A 13,615-nucleotide genomic window follows, 5' to 3' on the forward strand; every position below is an offset into this window, starting at 1 on the left:
AATATCAATGATTTCATGATGACATGATTTCCTTATGTTTATATACTTCATTAGGCCTTATTTATAAGCAAATAAGAGCATAATTTGGTGAGCTCAAAAAAAGAAGCAAATGTTACCAAATTCAACTCTAATATTTATTGTTTCAAAGAGGCCCCTTGTTATTTCTTCTATTTTCTAAGATTAATGAAAATTCAATGTGATAATTTATAAATTTATTTCTTGTAGAATTTTAAGAGGATATTAACCCTCTATTTAATCTTATTTTATAGTTTTGATTTCACTTATCCTTATTTCTTTCTCATATTTGCAGAATTATGTTTTGGAGAACAAATAAGAAAAACTAGTGAAAGTTGCAAGCTTTAGAAGTTTGTTACAAGCTTTTAGTGATTTATAAGTTTTTAAGAAAATAACTAGAATATTTAAATAAGATGAATACAATAATACAAAGTTCAATGCATTAAAAATCACAAATGAAGGACATAATAACCAAGTATTTCAAGTACATACAAAATCTCAAAAAGCGCATAAAACAGAATTAAAAAACTAAGGTTTGGAAAGTTTTTCAAGAATAAGTGCAGGAGTGGTTTGAGTGTGACTAGGTAGAGATAACATCGTCATGTCGATTTATATAGGCGAATGAATGCCTTAGTATCGACAGACAATATATTAAATTCTTCCCTTCTCGGAAGGACTCTCCAATAAGATGCATCAGCTTTAGACACATGCCTATAAGGATTCTCAAATCGAAAGGGAGTCATTCCATGATAAGGTTCCATAGTTGGGTTCTCCATCACAGGAACCTCCATATGAGGAATTTCTATAGGAGCTTGAAATGTAGTTGCATGCACTTGTATTTCAGTGTCCTGAAGAATGAACTCAGTAACTAAAGCTTTCTCAAATGAATTACTTCCATAGGGAAAAAATTCATTAGGAACAAATGAAGTAAGATTTTTGATACCTTTTGCTTTCCATGCTTTCTTCAAACTTTGTGCATAAAGGTATAAGGTTTCCATAGATTTTTGAAATACCATGGGGTTTCTTTCAGCTATTAAATTGCCAAAAACCTTATTCTCTTCTATCCAGTTTGTTACAAATAGAAGGAGTTCATCCCATTATGCAGAAGCTTCCATTGGATTAAGAGCTCTCATGTTATGTTTCCTATTCAATTGACTTTATTAATGAACACGGTAATAAATTCATCCAAGTTGGAGAAGCTAGAGGGAAGGGTGGAATTTGTGGAAAGAAAGGTATTGTAGAAGATGGAATCGTATTGGTTTTTTCGGTCGAAGTAACATTCTATTTGTTTGATCCAGATGAAATGGTTTACCACTAGATTAGACTCACAACTTCCCTTCTTAGTAATTTTATTCGCTTCCAACACTGTTTTGCTTGATTTCAATACTGAAAAACCAAAATCATTCTTTTATATACTATGCTATCATGAAAACCAAAATGAAAGATCATTGTTCTTCGAACCAACTTGTTCCAACAGATGCAAGTAATAAAGTGCATTTTCAACCCACCTTAGGTTAACACAGTCACATGCAACGCACAAGGCCGTGCCAATGCTCTAGATGCATTTTTGCATTTTCAAGTATGTAAGGAAGACCTAAGGCCCGTGCATAAATGATCCATTCCCTAGGTTTTGCTATACAAGGAAAGGGAAAATATGAGCAACATGTTATTGGCTTGTGAAAAAGCAATTATGTAGGGCGATTTACCCAACGTGTACGACATTCCCTAGGTTTTGCTACAGGTGCACACACGCCGCATGCGGCTCCCTGCGCATCATGTCTGTTGGACAATCGACATCTGTGAGTACATTTTTGAGAGCACGCGTGAGGATTTTGTGATACATGTGCGTCGCTCATGCGTGAACCTAGAGTTTTTCCTATATAATTCTAACTATAGCCAGATGCAAGAGTTCAGAATTTTGACAAAGTGAAGGCATGCTGTGCGATTCAAGCAACCTAAGGTGGCGATTTTGAACATTTTGAGACAAGATTGAAGACCTTTACAATCTCATTTGAATGTACTGTTTTTAAACCTTTGATTATGTTATTTACTATCATGAGTTACTAAACTCATTAGATTAGGATCGCAAGATGATCCTATTTGAACCTATTTGAACTATGTTATCAATGAGTCCTAGTTAATGCAATTTGAGATCTATGTATATTCAATATAATTTGTTTAATGTTTTTCTATGTTTGATCACCATTGAATTGATTTTAAGAGATAAATCCCTACTAACCATAGGTTTCGTCACTGGAACTAAATATGTTGTTCACCAATTAATTACTTTAAACATATTGAATAGATTAGTGCGACTTAGAGTTTAACTTGTGATAAAGCTTTTGATAATACTAGTTTTTGTAACTTTCCGTTTTTTAAAAAATATATGCATTCTCCCTCTGAGTTTACATATGCAAGGTCCGGGGTTCAAACCCGGGAACCCCGGACACCACAAAAAAAAAAACAAAAACGACAATTTTTGTTTTAAAAATGATTTCATTTTTTTCTTTTTTTTAAACAAAAAAATGATTTAATTTCTTTTAAGCATATTTTTATAAAAATATTTGTCATTAAACTTTTCTAAAAAGAATTGGGAATGATATTTAAAAATGTAACTAATTTAGACTTAGTGATAAATCGATTTAATTAGTCATGATTTTTTTTGTTGAGGAAATTAATTATGAAAATTGAAAAGTAGCCTTTCTTACCTATTAACTAATTAAAATATAACTCTTTTTTACTAATTTTTAATTTAAAAAATAGTCATTAATAATAAATTCCTAAAAAAACCTTAGACAAAATTATTAAAATAATTTAACTCGAAACCTAACGTTTGAGCTAACGAAGAAAATTAATAAACTTTAAAAATTATTTTAAATTACAATCCAACAATACCCAAATTTGTTCCCCATTCGCGTATAAGTGATCCATCATTTTTTGCTTCAAATATCCAGACTTATCAATATCTAAAATATTCGTTGTAAGGTGTTAGTATTCCTAAACCACAAAATACAATCATACAGACATGAAGACAAAACAAGAAGAATAGAAAATACTTACCGCATAAAAGTCAAAAGCAAGGTACAAACACCGCACAAAAGTCAAAAGTAAAGTACAAACAAAACAATTAAAAATATAAATTTTATGCAAATGATGTATGAGATACAATTAAACATTGATTTGGATATTGCCCCATTTGACAAGATTATGTCCATTCCAATGTACTGTCCTGATTAGAAAAATAAAAACACGTCATTTCATAAAATAATAACACCCAGGGCCGGCCCTAGGGCATGGCCGGGAGTGCGACGGCCTAGGGCCATACCAATAGGGGCCCTAATTTTTTTTAAGATAGGGGGTGTATATAGAAATATTTGGTTTTTTGGGGGTGTATATACAATATTCTTTGAAAAGGCCGCAAAAATTGACATGCTGAAGGGCTGGGCTGAAATCTGTTTATGTTTTTGGCATGATTTGCTATATATACCCCATGTAGCACAAAAATATCTATATACACTCTCCTATAAAAAAAATTGGTTTTTCTTAATAATATGCTAAAAAAATTATTATCGAAGAAATCGGTGATATTTTTTTGGACCCTTTGTTCCTAATAATGTCTCTCACTAATATTAAAAATATCAATGATATTTATTATTTAAGAAATTGAGATAATTTTCATAACAAAACAAATTCTATTTTCTCAAAAAAAATAAATTATATCAATATAGTAATGTCAACTTTCTTGATAGTGAAAAGTGAAATAAAAAAACGAAATGAAGAGCTAATAAAAACACAACAATGAGCTAAAACAATTTTATGATGTATTATGTAAGGGACCCTTTTCTCATTTTATGCCTAATTAAGGCCCGTAAAACTCTAGGAACGGCCCTGATAACACCCCATCAGCTAATAACAAATCACCCTATTTCTACTATAAAAAAGTAAATCTCCCTATTTTGCACCTATGCCACAATTTTATGCCATGATATACATGATGGGTACTCTTTTTTTTTTTTTTTTTTTTTTTTTTATCAAATTTGCACTCTTTCTTTTGAATAAACATGGAAAGTCAAGTACTCTCCATCTAGACGACGAACAAACAATACTACAATGGGACGATAAATTCACAAAAAAAAAAAAAATTGGATAGAAGATTGATTTTCTCTCTAAAAAATTGTTATAAGCATCATGAATCTAAACAATCATTTTGCAATGGTAACCGATACTTTCAATGATTTTGCAAACATTTTCTCAACATTATCCTAGTCCTAGTGATAATATTCCCAAATATCACACCCCTTCTTGTATGTATATGGACATATAGTTGATCGTTTACAAAAGAGACATCAAGGTTTTGGAGTTTAGACGATGTAAGCTTCCAACTAATCTTTTATTGGAAGTTCCTATAACTTAGTTGTCAAATTGGCAACACACTATGAGAATTGCATGTCGTATTCATTTAGGCAATATTTTATTAGACGTCTAACACAACACAAGACTATAAATAACCACAATCTCTTCAGCACTTATAAAAATCTTCATTACTTTCCTCTTCCTACAATTCACAATATTCACCATCACCATTGCAACAACCAAGAAATACTGTTTCTTTCACTATATTAGAATTCGAGAAAGAAAATCCCGACATATTTCTCAGGGGAGATGCCTCAATCTCCGGTGGCATTTTAAAGCTAACAAAAACCAACCAATCTGGTGAACCACTCCAAAAGAGCGTTGGACGAGCAACACATCTCACACCAATTCATATTTGGGATAAAACTAGTGGAAAACTAGCAGATTTCTCCACTCATTTCTTCTTTTTCGTGAACACAAACGGTTCAGAATTCCACGGAGATGGATTTGCTTTCTATATCGGACCACTTCATTTTGAAGTACCGAAAAATTCAAGTGGCGGCTATCTTGGTCTTTTCGACCCGGAGACTGCATTTGATCCTTCCAAAAATCCAATAATAGCTATTGAGTTCGATAGTTTTACAAATGGGTGGGATCCAGCTTCACCATCTCAATATCCTCACATTGGAATTGATATTGGTTCTATTGATTCAGTTGCAACTGTGAACTGGCCTGTTGATGTTTTGTCCAGAAATGCTTTAGGAGAAGCTATTATAAACTATAACTCCGAGTCTAAGAGATTGAGTGTGTTTGTGGATTATCCTGGGAGCGGGACGAAAGCAACTGGTATCTCTTTTGTTGTTGATTTGAGGAGTATTCTTCCTGAATGGGATAGAGTTGGATTCTCGGCTGCAGCAGGAGAGTTGGTTGAAATACATGATATCATTAATTGGTCTTTCGAATCATCTTTGTAACCAAGAACTCTCGGAGTTTGGGGAGTTTAATAATTACTTTCAATAAAAAAATGTTTCTTCGCTGTGCATTGTCATGATTTCATGATTGTCTGATTTTCTTCTGTTTCTATATGTAAGGGTTTGGCCCTTTGTAAATGATGAATCCAATGAAATAGATAAAATAACTTTGTATTGAATTTAATGAAAAACACAATACAAGAGAAATTGATGGAATACAATGTAAATTGACAATTTAAGAAACTAATAGAAAGATAAAAGAAGACTTAGTCCAAAGACGTAAGTCATTACTCTCAAAGAGAGTACCAAAGGGAGAGAGGAGAGACTTTCATCATTTTTCTTCATACCCTACTTGCTAATCCTTGCTCCCTTTTATAGAAGGTTAAGAGATTATTTTCTTACTAGAATTATCCCTTAATTGTTGGATCAAGTGACACATGTCCCTTTTCTCTAACCAAATGTTGATTCCACTTTGATGACTTGGCTTGCTTATATTTGGATCATAACACTATACCTCCTTCGAACTTATTTACGTAAAAGAGAGCATAGTTTGGTGAGCTCAAATATAAGCCAAAGTCACTAAATTCAACTCTATTAACTATTATTGTTTTATAAATGCCCATTGTTAATTTTCCTATTTTATAAGATGAGTGCATAGTCCAAATGAAAATTTTAATTGATAAACTCATTTCTTAATGAATTTTAAGAAGGCATTTACCCTCTATTTTCCACACATTTTTAATTATTCCTCATATTTGCAAAATTATATTTTTGGGAGCAAATAAAAAAACTAATGAAATTGCAATGTTTTAGTAGTTTGTTACTAGCTTTCAATGAATTAACAAAGTTTTTTTAGAAGAGTTAGAAACTTTCAGCAACTAGTTACACGTTTTCAGCAAGAGTTACAAGTTCCTAGAGCCAAGCAAGACCCTACATATCAATATACGAAAGGAATTTGGAAGTAATCAAGAGTATTTTTGGTTCACCTTAGGTTAGCATATATAGTCATATGTAAGGTTGTATGAAAGGTACAAGGCCGTGTCAATGCTTGGAAGCATTTATATATTTTCAAGTATGTAGGGGTTGTGTGCAAGGGCCATAAGCAAGAAAGAACCACGCGAAAATGTAATATCCCGCCTGTCAGTATCGGAATATTACTAGTCGATCGTGCCAGAGGATTATTATTACGGAAAGAAAGTTTAACAGAAATATTTTATGTGAAGTCAGCTTAATACGGATAAAGTATCAGTGACGGATTTAACACGCTTAAGACAAGGGCATTTTGGTAATTGCTTGAAAGAAGGATATTTAGTAGTGTTGTCCCAAAATATCTCATTTCATTTCATCCTTTCTCTTTCTAAGTTTGGCAAAGAGTTTTGCCCTCCATTTTCTCTTTTCCATCGGCCTTCTCTCCTCTTCCTTAATCTTCTTCAAAATTTCACCAAAACCTCAAGAAATCATCACAATCATCAAGCTTAAGGGATCCTAGTAGTGTTATTGCAAGAGTTTAACAAGCAAAGTTCATCTTTCCCTCACTTTGGAAGTGTTTTATCTTGGTTTTCGGGTGTCAAACATTGATTGCGTTTGAACCTTTTTAACCGGTGATATCTTATTTTTTCTTGGGAAGGGAAAAAGTAAGCAAAACCCTTGAGAATCGAGGTCCGGGAGTTGTTTTCGCTACGGGAAGGTGTTAGGCACCCATAACGACTATAGTAACCTATAGGAACCGTCTTTACTTTCTACGCGTGCGCTTTATTTTTAAATGTTATTTGAAAAATGATATTTACACCTAAGAGTTTACTAAGTGAAGAATTGGAGGGAGAAGAATGTGTTTGAATTTTTATTTTATTTGAATTGAAGGAATTTTGATTCCTTGCCTACGTACCCGTTTAAGGGATCAAATCCACCGTAGTTCTCTTCCAAAAAAAGGTTTTTGTTTTTGTTGGTTGATTTTAAGTTTGAAAATTGGAATTTGAAGAATGAGGAAAAAGAGGCCTCAAGGGCATAAGATTTGTGAAATTGTGAGGTTTGATTAGTTATTTTTTGGAAAAAAAAGGTCAAGTATGATTAAAATTCATTGAAATTTTGATTAAGAAAATGAAAGGGAAAATCAACGGGGTTTTGGACCCCAAGGTTTATTAAGAAAATGATTTGAGTGAAGTTTGTTCAAGTTTTTGGGAAATGATTTTTCTAAGTGTAAATCCTAGGCATTCATCTAAACATTCAATCCTAAACATACATCTAAACATGCATATCCTAGCTATACATCTAAAGTGAGGTGTGTGCATGTGTCGGTGCTTGTGTCGGTGTACATCATTAGAGTCCATTGTCCTTATTACATCATTGGCCTAGATACATGCTATGGTCTTGCAAGAAATTAAAAGCATAGGAAAAATATTACAAAATTCCTAAGTGTTACATTCTAAGTCTTGGTAAAAATTTAAATGTACAAGAAATAAAGTGAAGGAGGAGTTGAAGTATGGAATGCTCATGATGTATGAAATATGAAGTAGAATGGTTAGTGAATTTAAAGCACAAAATGATAGAAAGATAGACAAGGATATACTAAACAAAGAATAGTAAAAATAACAAGAATAAAAGTGTCAAAATATAGTAAAAACTCACCATAACCTCTCAATAAGTACATGACCTATAATTTCCTTATTATGGTAGCATTCAAAGAGTTTTATTGTAGCCATAACAAGGGAATTATAGGAATATACTCAAGTCAAAAGGTATGATACATTTTTAGACACATTGGACACTTTGTTTTCACAAGACTTGCAAAACAAGAAACTAACAAATCAATCATACGACAGTGGAGTGAACATAACAAACAGTGGCAACCGCATCTTAAAATCACATATTAAGTACCCATATCATGTATCAAGGCATCATGATCAAAATCATAGCAAAGTTCCTCAAGAAATTAACAAGGAAAGTAAACAAGTAACAAGACTTAATACACATATTTTTTATCAAATTTTATTATGCAAAAATATTATAAAGACACCAAGAAAATTATCACGAACTCATGGAAATTTATTTGGAATTTTTGCACAAAAATTTGTCATGCAGGAGGTGTAAAAAGCAAGGTCCAGTACTGAAATAGCAAGATCAAGGCAAAAAAACGAAAATCCAGTAAAACATAAGTCCAGGCCCAAAACCTAATAGACCTGGGTCACAGAGAACGAACACAGCCGTTGGATTGATCCAGTTGGATCAAACCTTTGATCCAATGGCCAGGATGCCAAACCAAACGAACCAAGGCTGAACCAGACCGGTTCAATCACCTATATAAAGGCTGATGGACCGGTCTAACTCATTTTCACTACTCGTTTCTCTCTCTTCTCTCTTTCTAGTGAGAGAAGCTCTCACTTCTCTCTTCTCCAACGTTCATCCTCCACCGCTAGTTTCTGGAATGAAACGGCTGGAGACGATGAAGATTCGTCGGAATCTTCATTGTCACCGCCGTGAATTCCAGATTCCGGCGACACTCAAATTTTTCCGATCTGTTTGGATCTAAACCCTAACTTGACCTATTTTTCATGCTGATTATGAATCTGAACTTGATTTTGTGGAATAAACGGTGAATCATCCTAGATCTACATGTTAGGGTTTCGACTTTGAACTTTTTCAATCTTTTTCAAACTTTTTCGAAAGAACAAGTCTCAAAACTTGTTGATCTATTCAGTTTCACCGTTTATTTTTGACTTTGAGCCTTCGATGATGATTTAAAGTGAAAAACGAGGAGGTTCTTTGAATATACTTGTTGAAAATTGGAGATTCGAGCCAAAAGAAAGAGGAGAAAGATGTTGAAGCTTCTTCTTCGTCTCTGAGGTATATTTGATCGAAACTTCGAAAATAAATCGAAGTTTCTTCGTCTTCTCACTCTTCGTCTCTGTGATTTCACTGGTTCTTTCTTCGATTCCCCTTCTTCTCACTTCTTCGTCTCTGTGATCACACCGTTTCGTCCCTTGGATGATTCGGTGTTGGAATTGCAGGGACTTTTGTTCGATGATGAAGATTCAATTCGAATCTCTGAGAACTGCGAAACAAATTATTTTACTTTGACCTGATTTTGTGCATAACTGGTTGAATTGAACTTTCTGGTGATGAAATTGGTACGGTTTTGTGAAGAATTGAGGTTGAATTGAGTTAGGGTTTATGATTTGGGGATGAAGTTCTTCATGAACTTCATCGTGTTTCTGGAAAACGGTTAGGGTTTGATCTTTGTGGAGAAGAAAGAGAAATGGAAATGTGTTGATGAGTTGGCTCTTAATGATTGATTCTGTTTTTGCACATTGATGAGTTGGCCCTTATATAGGCTGCCATGTGTGCTTGAGACCCAATGATTTTGTGACACCTGTACTGGACCTGTAACTAACTCGTTCTTGGATCAATTTTGGACTCAAGGGCCTTTCTGCAATTCTGGCAATTTAAAAGGACTAACCTGCAAATTTTAAAAAAGGACTAGAAAATAATCCTGGACAAAATGTGGACTGCTTTGTAATTTTAATAAAAGGACTTAAAAAATTTCGAAACAAAAAGGACTATTATGCAAAATTGTTTTATCTTGGTTTTCGGGTGTCAAACATTGATTACGTTCGAACCTTTTAAACCGGTGATATCTTATTTTTTCTTGGGAAGGGAAAAAGTAAGTAAAACCCTTGAGAATCGAGGTCCGGGAGTTGTTTTCGCTACGGGAAGGTGTTAGGCACCCATAACGACTATAGTATCCTATAGGAACCGTCTTTAATTTCTACGCGCGCGCTCTATTTTTAAATGCTATTTTGAAATGTTATTTACACCTAAAGTTTGCTAAGTGAAGAATTGGAGGGAGAAGAAGGTTTTTGGATTTTTATTTTAGTTGAATTGAAGGAATTTTGTTCCTTGCCTACGTACCCGATTAAGGGATCAAATCCACCGTAGTTCTCTTACAAAAATGTTTTTGTTTTTGTTGGTTGATTTTATGTTTGAAAATGAAATTTTGAAGAATGAGAGAAAGAGGCCTCAAGGGCATGAGATTATGAAATTGTGAGGTTGAATTAGTCATTTGCAAAAGAAGTCAAGTATGATTATTTTCATTGAAATTTGATTAAGAAAATGAAAAAGGAAAATTACAATGGGATTTTGATCCCAAGGTTTATTTAGAAAATAGTTTGAGTGAAGTTTGTTCATATTTTTTTGGAAAATGATTTTTCTAAGTGTAAAGCCTAAGCATTCATCTAAACATACAATCCTAAACATACATCTAAACATGCATATTCTAGCTATATCTAAAGTGAGGTGTGTGCATGTGTCGGTGCTTGTGTCGGTGTACATCATTAGAGTCCATTGTCCTTATTACATCATGCCCTAGCTTACATTCTATGGTCTTGCAAGAAATCAAAAGCATAGGAAAAATATTACAAAATTCCTAAGGGTTACATTCTAAGTCTTGGTAAAAATTTAAATGTACAAGAAATAAGAGATGAAAATAGGATGTGAAATGCTATGGAAAGGAGACATGAAACAAAAGGAGTTAGTAACACAAATGAAATAGAAACAACACACTAAAGGCATAGTAAAGTAAATGTAACTTGAAAATGAAGTAACAAAAAAGTGATAAAAGAGACTTGACATTTTTTAGACATTTTGGAAAGGGTAAAGATCATAGAAGAGATAGGGTAATGACATAAAAAAAAATAACCAAGATATTATGAGCATATGTTTTGACACACTTTGAAGCCAAGAATTTACCAAGAACAATCGAAAGGATTAAAGTGCAAGGGATCGACATAATAACATGCCTAAAATAAATCATTATGGACCTTGTGAAATGTGAATCCAATGATTCTAACATCATAGCCAAATTTTCAGTCATGATACAAGAATCAAAAGGGCTAATATTCCACAAAGTTCACAATGATTCCTATAAGCATAGTTATCACATTTATTCCCACATTTTTTATCAAGACTCAAGTGCAAATTTAACAAGCAAACAAGAATGAAACTCACATACATTTTTCATGCTTTGGAGGTAAAATTTAATATGCACAAATTCAAGAAACACACACAAGAAAAAAAAACTATGCAAGAAAACATGATTAATTTGGAGTTTTTTCTCAACACTTTAACAAAAATGAAAATCAATGGATTGACAAAAAAAATCAATATATCTTCATATATTTTTTAGATCCAAATTAATCATGTATCAATGCTAAAAGCAATTAGAATTAACAAGACACAAACATCGCAATTTTTAGGAAAAAAAAAACTAGTGCAAGATTCAATTAAGCAGGGGGGGTGCAGGAGCAGCAACAGGGGTTCATCAAGCAATCAAAATATAAGGCTGTGAATGGGATATAAGCTTGCGTGTTAACATAGGGAGTATATATATATGTTTCAGCAAACAAAGAATAAGAATTCACTTGTTTTATAAAAAGAAAAGAAATTCCTACTGAAACAAATATAACAGCACCGCCCCCTAAGTCTTTCTTCTCCGATGAATAAAACTTTCCGGCACGGTGACCGGTGGTGGCACCACCATGCCGGAATACTCAACCACCTCCGTTTTCGAAAACAAACACATATTCAGCAATCTTTTTTCAAGTAGAGCATAGATCCGATCTTAGTTTTCGAAGAAAAGCAAACAATACATCACAGATCTAACAATCAAGATCGAACATAAACTAACACTCTTTACCTCTCTTGCTTCTGTTTTCGTTTCAGACTTGAATTCCTAAGCGCTTGGAGCTCGAATCCGCCATTGCTATGTTGTTGTTGAATCTTCAAGCTTCGGGTTCCCTTTGCTGCAACTCCGCTTCAATTCTTCGCGAAATTCGATTCGAATCCGTTTTGGTGCGTGAGTGCTGCTAATTCCGGTGCTGTTCTTGCGATGGAGAAGATTGAGATGGAAGGTTATACTTGCTGATCCTTTACCAGCACCATTCGAAATTGCTTTCAATCGTTTTCAATCACCTTGTTCCGATCGCTTTCAATTGCTTTGAATCGCTTTCGATCTCTTTGTTTCAAAACACGTTCAAGGATATACCATTAGGATCAGAAATCAGCACCGATGCAAGGTATAAGGGAGTGATTTGAGTTTGTTCTTGAGGTTGAATTTGGATTGGTGAGGAATGTATGCATTCGGCTTTGCAAGATTTGAGTGGCTTGGTGTTGAAGGTGGTGGTTATGGAGGTTGAAGTAGTTTGTTGTGGTGGAGGAAGTGGTGGTTGGAGGTGGTTATGGAGGTTTGTTATGGTGGAGATGGATGATGAAAAAGTTTGTTAGAGGTTGTTGAAGATGAGAGAAAAATGGGAGAGAAAATAATTAAAAATGATTTTTTTGGAATTTTTTGGGAATTTTTGTGTAAAAAATGATTAGTTGTTGAACCTTGACCATGACTTTGACCTATTTATAGGTGATGTGGAAATGCTTGGACCAATGAAACAATGCCATGTGGCACTTGACTTGTAACAAACCTTGACTTTGACTCTAACAAACTTAAAAAAGGATTAAAATGCAAAATAACAAAAGTACGAGGACCAAAATGAAAATTAAACTAAAATCGAATTGAAAAAGTAAATTGAAAATTAAAGTAAAGCGAGACGATTAAAAGCAACAAAACAAATTAAAGTGAATCAGAGATTTTATGTAAAATGACCAAAATGCCCTTAGGGACTAAAATGACTCGAAACGACTCAAATGCAATTTTAAAATGATTTTTAACAATGGAATTGAAGCAAGAGCTTATTCAGACAAATTAAAAGACTCAGAGACAATCTCTAGAATTAAACAGAGCTTTAACACATGAAAAGACTAAAATGCCCCTAGGGGCAAAACTGACTCAAAATGACTTCAAACGCAATTTTTAAAATGGATTTTGACATAGAATTGAAATGAGGACTTATTCTAACCAATTGAAAGGACTCAAACAAATTTTTTAAAAGACTGAAAGAAATTTTATCATGGGAAATGTCTAAAATGCCCCTAGGGGCTAAACTGACTAAAAAATGACTTAACTGATATTTTTTGAAATGAATTTTGACATGAGATTGAAACAAGGATTTATACAAACCAATTTAAAAGACCCAAACAATTTTCAAGGATTAAAATGAGTTGAATGCAGGAAATGACTAAAATACCCTTTTATATGAATTTTGCAGATAACGCTGAAATAACATGCAGAGAAAGATGCAATTGATCAGAGATATATCAAATGACTTATAATGCAAGAAAAGAAGAATTGAACAAGTATTTTTAGGTCCAAAATTAGAGTATAACAGCTGCCC

At 33.5% G+C, this 13,615-nt stretch overlaps 1 pseudogene; it reads left to right on the top strand.

The window, feature by feature from the left end:
* Positions 1–3,628: 3,628 nt before the first annotated feature.
* Positions 3,629–5,342, top strand: LOC146920831 (lectin 9-like; annotated as a pseudogene).
* Positions 5,343–13,615: the final 8,273 nt, after the last annotated feature.

This window comes from Medicago sativa, chromosome 5 (genome assembly GCF_051527215.1).
Source record: "Medicago sativa cultivar Bolivia chromosome 5, Bolivia_mono, whole genome shotgun sequence".
NCBI lineage: Eukaryota > Viridiplantae > Streptophyta > Magnoliopsida > Fabales > Fabaceae > Medicago > Medicago sativa.